This window comes from Herpailurus yagouaroundi, unplaced genomic scaffold (genome assembly GCF_014898765.1).
Source record: "Herpailurus yagouaroundi ecotype Mexico unplaced genomic scaffold, PumYag 203, whole genome shotgun sequence".
Lineage (NCBI taxonomy): Eukaryota > Metazoa > Chordata > Mammalia > Carnivora > Felidae > Herpailurus > Herpailurus yagouaroundi.
Genome location: NW_024412434.1, coordinates 29692080 through 29699433, shown reverse-complemented (window position 1 = coordinate 29699433; position 7354 = coordinate 29692080). Strand labels below are relative to the sequence as shown.

The 7354-nt window shown below is 57.7% G+C and overlaps 1 long non-coding RNA gene across 1 annotated transcript; it reads left to right on the top strand.

The window, feature by feature from the left end:
* Positions 1–354: 354 nt before the first annotated feature.
* Positions 355–4793, top strand: LOC121014877 (uncharacterized). Its single transcript, XR_005783474.1, has 3 exons — positions 355–2548; positions 3105–3263; positions 3687–4793. It is a non-coding gene; the product is annotated as an uncharacterized LOC121014877 (long non-coding RNA).
* The last annotated feature ends 2561 nt before the right edge of the window (positions 4794–7354 follow it).

Here is a 7354-nt window from a genome sequence, read left to right as displayed (position 1 = left end):
AGTAGAAAACCAGCTTCCCTTGCTACAAATAGGAGGAAACAGTAACAATCAGTGTTCTGAAAACAAAATTATGTTAGCAAGTCCTGCCTCAATTCTAAAGGGAGGGCTGCCCTCTCCTTTGTCACTTCCACCATTTTATGTCCTAAAGTCAACCCAGGTACCGTCAGTGGTCAGGTCCCAAAGGTTGGCCACCAGTGAATTCAAAGATCTTTGGGGTCCCTTTTCTCTGTCTCTCCCCCTCCCTACCCCCTGCCCCTCATTCCTTCCCAGCGGTTTTTTGTAACCCCCTGTGATAATCACATGTACGTAATACAATCCTCTGGTCTAAAAGTACATGCCTGAAAAGACTTTTTTTTTTTTTTACCAGCCCGCAGAACAAGGGACCAGCATTGTTTTGAGAGAGATAACGGGCTCTGTTTCCACCATTTCTCCCCGCTGGCCCTGAGAGATACCACGGTGGTTCCTGACAGGAAATCCCCTTGTGCCTCATGGAAAACCCAGAGAAGGAAGTGGAGCAGCCCCCTGTGGACGGTTCAGGCTCCTCCCAAAACTGTACAAGCAAAGTCCACCAGGCAGGTCTGGGGCCCACGGCCCACAGGCTCTGACCAGCCCCGGCAGGGACACTGGAAGCGTGAGGGAAGGCACGTGCACACCACGGCTCACACCGTGTGTGAGCGGCTCCCACGTGGCCTCGACTCCAACTTGATAAAATCTGCAGAGAAAGAGGCATCACTACGCCCTCGTTTGCAAACAGAAAAACCAGGGCCAAGAGACTGCCCAAGATCTAACTCAAGGTCAGCACCAAGGTCGGCCTACGCCCTTCCCCGTCACTGCCACCCCACACACCGTCGGCACGAAGGCTCCCCAGATTTATTGCCTGTTCCTTCTAGAACTCAGAAGCTGAGCTCTCCGAGGCCACTCGTGACGTCGGCCTGAGTAGCTGGAGTGGGGAAAAGGAGGGAAAACACGGAGGTGGCAGAGTCCGGTCTGTTAAAGGCAGGTCTCCTCTGCCTGGAGGCTCCCAGTCCCTCCCGGGCCTCCTGTCCTGGCCACCAGTGGCACACGCCGACCTGCGAGGGGCACGCAGCCCCACAGTGCAGCTGAGTCCCGGTTCCGGAGCTGGAGCTGGGCGCTCGCGGCCGGCACCACCCGGCCCGTCCCAAGCCCACCCCTGCCCGGGGAAGGCAAGGACCTGAGGACGCTGATTGCGGCGCCAGCACTTTCCGAAAGCAGGAAGCCCCACCCCTCGCCCCGCCCCGTCTCGCGGGAAACTGGCAGGTGGAGCTGGGCTCCAGACCCCGCCTGGCCCTGCGGTGGGCCCGCATCCCCGCCCTCCGCCCAGGGCCTCCCTTCTCCCGGAGCCACCTCACAGCTCCAGGGCTTTTAAGAGCCTCCAGCCGAAGCCCTTTTTACCAAGGACCCTTGCTTCCCAAAGTGTGTTTTTACCAACCAAACTGAAATTGCTGAGCCGCGGTTCTTTCCTTTTCCGGGTGGATGTGGGGCGCCCCTCGGAACGCGCATGACTGAGCTGCACCGAAGATCCCATGGGAGCCCGTGCGCCCCTCTCTCTACTCCTCTGTGAGTAGCTGACTGTTTCCCCACCCCCACTCCTGCTGTGACCGGTCAGCCCAAACATGGTGGCCTGAGGGGCCGGGAGCTCACTCCGGCCTCTGCCCCACTTCACATGCCCCCCACCCCCGCCCCCACCTTGTAATCAAGGTGTCCTTCCGGAGGAGACTGCAGAGGTTGTTAGAGTTCTGGGTAGGGGGGAGGGCACGCTCATTATTTCCAGTGAGACAAGGATCTTCAGACCCCACGATGGAAACCAGAGAACCGTTCGTTGAACGTCAGAAATCTGACAGCATCGTCAGTGTCCATCCAGCAAGCCCCGCAGGATGGACGAGGCCCTCCCCGAATGTCTTCCCAGCCTCAGAACCCGCACCAGCACCTAGAGCAAGTGCGGAGCCCGCGTGGCCCTACTCGAGGAGCCCTGTCCTGAGGAGCCTCCGCTTGGGCCCCGAATTGTAGCCCTGAGGCCCCACGGAGCAGGTCTGAGTCTCAGGATGTCCCTCAGGTACTCAGCGAGCTCGGTTCAGGCCTCCCCTGCTCTAGCAAGGGACACCCCCCTGCAGCCCGCCGGGGCAAACACCGCGGGGTCTTCTGGATCCTTCTTCTCTGATCTGGTCCCAGTTTGTCTCGACCCGTCGTTGAGAAGGGAGGTGCCCGGAACTGAAAAGGATGGCCGTCTGCATGCTCATCGGTCCTACAGAATGGAACCCAAATGCCAGGCTGACAACAAGGAGCAAGACAGACTCCGGCCATCATGAAGCTCCAGTCCTGGTAGAGGGGCGGGGGATGTGGGGAAACGGACGAGGACAACATCAGACAGTGACGCTCCGCAGAGCGGAAGCAGGTCCGACGACGAGGCATGACCAGAGGTCAGGTGGCCTCTGTGACGGGCTGACATTCGTGCTGAGATCTGAGTGACGAGAACAGCTGAAGCGAAGTCCCCAGTGCAGCAGCAGACCCCCTTCTCTGCCGCCTTTCGGTAAGCCTCCCCCTGCCCCGCGTCTCTGCCCTCCTGCACCACCCTGGCTCCTTGCTGGGGCAGCTCAGCAGCGCGGGGCCCGCGCGCCATGGTGGCACTGGGAAGGAGGTCCATTCTCAAAGAGAAAACTTCCAGAATTTCGGTGACCTTCAGCAAAGTGAATGGCGTGGCAGTTCGGGGAGCCCATCCCCCTCCCCGCAGGGAAGCATTCTGGGTGGTGGAGGGCCCTTCTCCAGGGCCTGGGTCTGCTTCCGAGAAGAAAGAGCCGGGATCCGAGAAGACAGGCGGAGAAGGGGCCTGGAAGGGGGTGCTGTGCAGTGAACCCAGAGCTCTCCCCTGAGCCCGCAGTGCCCACGGCCCAGTGGTCGGCAAGGCCAACCAGGTGCTGTGTGGCCCTGCTGAGATGGCCCGTGTTCCCATGGCAGGATCAGTCCCAAGGCCAATGTGGTGACAGCGCCCCCAGTGTCCCTGATGGGCAGTGCTGTGGGGTGGGCACTTACTTGACCACCAACACCGGTGCCTGGAATAATCCTGCTCTGCACGTGTTTGTTGACAGAAGAGGGAGAGGCGGAGGAGGAAGGACTCAGGGAGCCTCTTCCACACCCGTCCCCACAAGAGCGGGCCCCTTGAGAGCTCTCTCCCTCCTCGTGTCCTAGGGCAGGTGGCTGAAGTAGCCCGAAGTCCCCTTCCCCACACCTGAGCAGCTGGAATGGAGGTAAGACCCTCTGGCAGGGGGGGGGGGGGGGGGCGGTTGCACAGGAAGCTACCTCTTGGCCCCCACAGTCCTGGCCGGAGGGCGTTCAGAGCTCTCCTCCCTCCATTTCTGGGCCAGGCCATCGGGCACCGGGCAGGCCCCGGGAGCCTTATGAGCCGCACACTCTGCCCTGTTGCCCTCGGAGGCTGCGGCTCTCCGGCTCCCTGCGGTTCTGAGAACTGAACGTGTTTTCCCCATCTGATGTGGCAAGAGGCCACTCGTGTCCAGCGGTAGCCGGCCCTCCGACCGCAACAAGAACAGGGGTAACCCCCTGGGTGGAGTGGACCGGGTGGGGCCCCCCCGAGAGCCAATGACTTCTCCCTCCTGACCCGCCCCCCCCCCCATCAGCTCGGCTCAGCTCATCAAAGCGGCCTCCTCCTCCAGGCCCCTGGCTCCCTGCTCTGCTTCCTCCTGCATCTCGAAAGAACCTTCCCAGAGCACAGATGGGACCGTGCACCTCCTCTGATTTAAAACCTCCCTTTGATCTTCTGGGGAAAAAACAGTGCACTCAGAACGCACAGATGATACTGCTTATCGAAAACAAGCTGTTCCGGGCACCACTGCCTTAGCAGAGAGCGTAACCGACTTGTCCAAGGTCACAGGGCTGGTGACTGCCTCCACTGGGATTTGAAAAGAATTCCAAACTCATGACAGTCGAGGCCAGCTGTCACGGGGCCCCTCCAGCGTCTCCCCTGCCTCCCAGGGAGTGGGGATGCCCCAAAAGGCAGGGCGCGTCCCGCCATCATGCTTTTAGCCTCTGCCAAGAACGCTTTCTCACCTGTTGGAGGTTTCCCCACCTCCAGTACCCAGCACGAAGCCACCCCTCAGCGTCTCATGACCCTGGAATCCATCGACGACACACCTGCCTCCCACTGTCTTTGCATATGGTAGTTTCTGCCCACCTCTCGTCCCCCTCAGAGGGCAGAGGCTGGTGCGACATTTCCCTCTGTGTCCTCGCAGACCCGCGATAAGGTGGTGGCTCCAGGATGGGTGTCCCCACCACCACCGCCGTCTCCACCGTGCTGTCACGACCACGAGGCTCTGGACGCGGGAGAGCACGGCTCCCCCCAGAGCACGGACAGCCCCCTCCCCAACATTTGACTTCCCTCTGGGTCAGAGGTCAAGTAGGCAGAAAGGCAACAGAAAGCCGAGTTGGGGAAGTGCCTGGCACCAGAGTCTCCGGGTGGCAGAGTGGGTCCTGGGGCTGGCAGGTCACCAAGCAGAGCACCATTTGTTCCCAAACAGAGTGACTCAGACCTGATTCGTGCCCCAGCACCTCCCACCGCGGGGACCCGTGACGACCAGTGCCTGCTTCCTGGGATTCCTGTGCACAGGCTGTGCCCGTCTGCCCCGTGGAGCAAAGGAGGGGTTGGGGGTGTGGGCACCTGGAGAGTCATGGTTTCCAGGGATGCCCTGGGGCAGTGCTCCTTACCCTTGGCTTCTCATTCTTGGCCACACGAGCACCTGGGAGCGCAAAACAGGTGGTCAAGCCTGGGCCCCCGGACCGAGTTGGGGGTCAGAACATCAGGGGACCCACGTATGGCCTTTCTCAGCAGCTCTCTGGTGCTTCAGTCGTGTGACTGAGACAGGAATCACTGGGCTCCAGGGGTGCCTGGATGGCATCTGACTCGATTTTGGCTCGGGTCATGATCTCAGAGTTTGTGAGTCCAAGCCTCAAGTTGGGCTCCACTCTGACATCGTGGAGCCTGCTTGGGATTCTCTCTCTCTCCCTCTCTCTCTCTCTGCCCCTCCCCCATCCCTCTCTCTCGCTGTCTCTCTGTCTCTCAAATACATTAAAAAAATGAAATAAAATAAAAGGGATCACTGGGTCCCAGCAAAGGGCAGGCGCAGCCTGGAACGGTAGAGGTGAGATAGAAATCGGGTGCCAGTGCCCTGGGCGTGAGGACGGTCTGCAGCGGGGAAGAGGCGAGGGTGCCCCAAGGTGGTAAACAACCGCAGATGGGCAAGAAGGAGCTTGCAGAATGGGGCGCCTGGGCCCTTTCCCGGATGCGGTAAAGCCAGAGAGAAGGGCGGGAGGAGCAGGGGAGCTGGCGTGCGGGCTGGGCGGTGGCTGGGAGACAGGGGCAGGCCTGACTCCGGGGTGCGAGGCTGGGAGAGGCCGGCTCCCCTCCGGCTAGAGGGTCACCGAGCAGTCCCAGTGAGTGAGGGGTATGGCAGCCATACTGTGGACCCTCAAACTCAAAATCGGGACTGGTTTACGGAGGAAGTGGGACACGATGTCTTATCTAGATTTTTCCTGAGAATCTGGCCCACGGAGGCCCTGTGCCAGGGTGGCGGAGGGGATGTGCCCTGTGAAGAGCACTGATCTGAAACCCTACAAACTGGTACAATGGCATCGATGTCCCCGTCTGTCCTGTGACTCACAGACCCTGGAAACTCCACATTTCTACACCGAGAGCAGGCGAACTTGCGGCCGTTAGGTTTTAGCGTCCACCCGGCTGGACCGAGGGACACCCAGATAGCTGATGAAACATTCTTTCTGGGTGTGTGTGAGCGGGGTTGATGGGGGGCACTGAGTCCAGCAGGTGGCTCTCCCCAGTGGGGGTGGGGGCACCACCCAGTCCATCTAGGACCCAGATGGAGCAAAAAGCCAGAGGAAGAGCGAATTGGATCTCTGTTCTCGAGCTGGGACACGCCTCTTCTCCCCACCTGGGGACATGGGCGTTTCTCGTTCTCGCTTTCAGACTCAGAATTTATACCCGAGCCCCTCGATCCTCAGACCCTAAGACCCAGGCTGAATGACACGGCAGATGGCGGGACTTCCGGGCCGTTTCCTATAATAAATGTCCTCTTACGTATCTCTATGCGTCCCATTGGTTCTGTTCGTCCGGGGCAGCCTAATACAGGATCATTGGAGTTTGAAATCTACGCACACTGTTGTGGTTCGCGGGGGACAGTGCATGAGTGAGGTGTCCTCTCTCTCAGTCACATCTCCAGTCTTTCCTTGTTGAGTAGACGTTGCAGAGATCTCCTCTACTCCTGTGGGCATCTGTCAGGGGTAGAGGTGATGCCTCGTGGGGGAAGGAGCCCACTCGGTCACCCAGCATCTAGTGCGGATGGGGGGAGGGTTTACACTAGATCAGCCAGAGCCCTGGAGTGCTGCGCTCAAGGAGTTGACAATCTGGTGTGAATGTTGATGAGTCTTATATTATTATTTGGGGTTCTGAGGAAGGAGACCAGGCCTCATTCACAAGGCCTCATAATACAAGATGCACCTTGATGGGAATGGTATAAAGAGAGAGAGATTCATTCACTCCAAGGTGTGTATCTGCCTATCTGGAAAGCTTCCTGGAGGAGGAGGCATTTGATAGGGACCTTAAAAGAAAGGCCTGTCAGGAATAGATATAAACTAGGATTTTCAAAAATCCAGGGGCAATTCAGTAAAAAAAAAAAAAAAATGTATTATTTAGTATATAGAAATTAAAATATGTTTTGACCAGAAGTTGAATAATTTGTCTGCAATCAATGTACTGATTAGTAAGATCTTGAAGGATTTGAGGGAAACTTTGCTTTAGTTCAGATTAGTTTTGTTTTCACCAAAGCTGTCTCTCCCCAGCTGGTTCCAGTAGATTTATTAGCTCAGTTCTGCTCGGCTAAATATCAGTTTTGTGGATGAATCATGCTTCAGACACCGAGAGCCTGTACCAAATACTGCCTGAAACACACACAAAATATCCTCTTGACGGAGACAGTTAATACATCCGTGAATTAAAAGAAGTACTAAAGCAACAGCCTATATTGAAATTCTATTAGAAGAGACTTAATTTAATCTATAATCCACAAGATCCTTGACATTGGAGACACGTACAGCTACTTAGCCTCGAAATGGCTCAGTTCTCCTTCCCCCACATGACAGGCCCAATGTACCTAAAGAAAAAGAGGGGGCGGGGAGGGCACCTGGATGGCTCAGTCGGTCGAGTGTCCGACTTCAGCTCAGGTCATGATCTCATGGTTCACAAGTTCGAGCCCCAGGTCCAGCTCTGTGCTGACAGCTGGGAGCCTGGATGCTGCTTCAGATTCTGTGTCTCCCT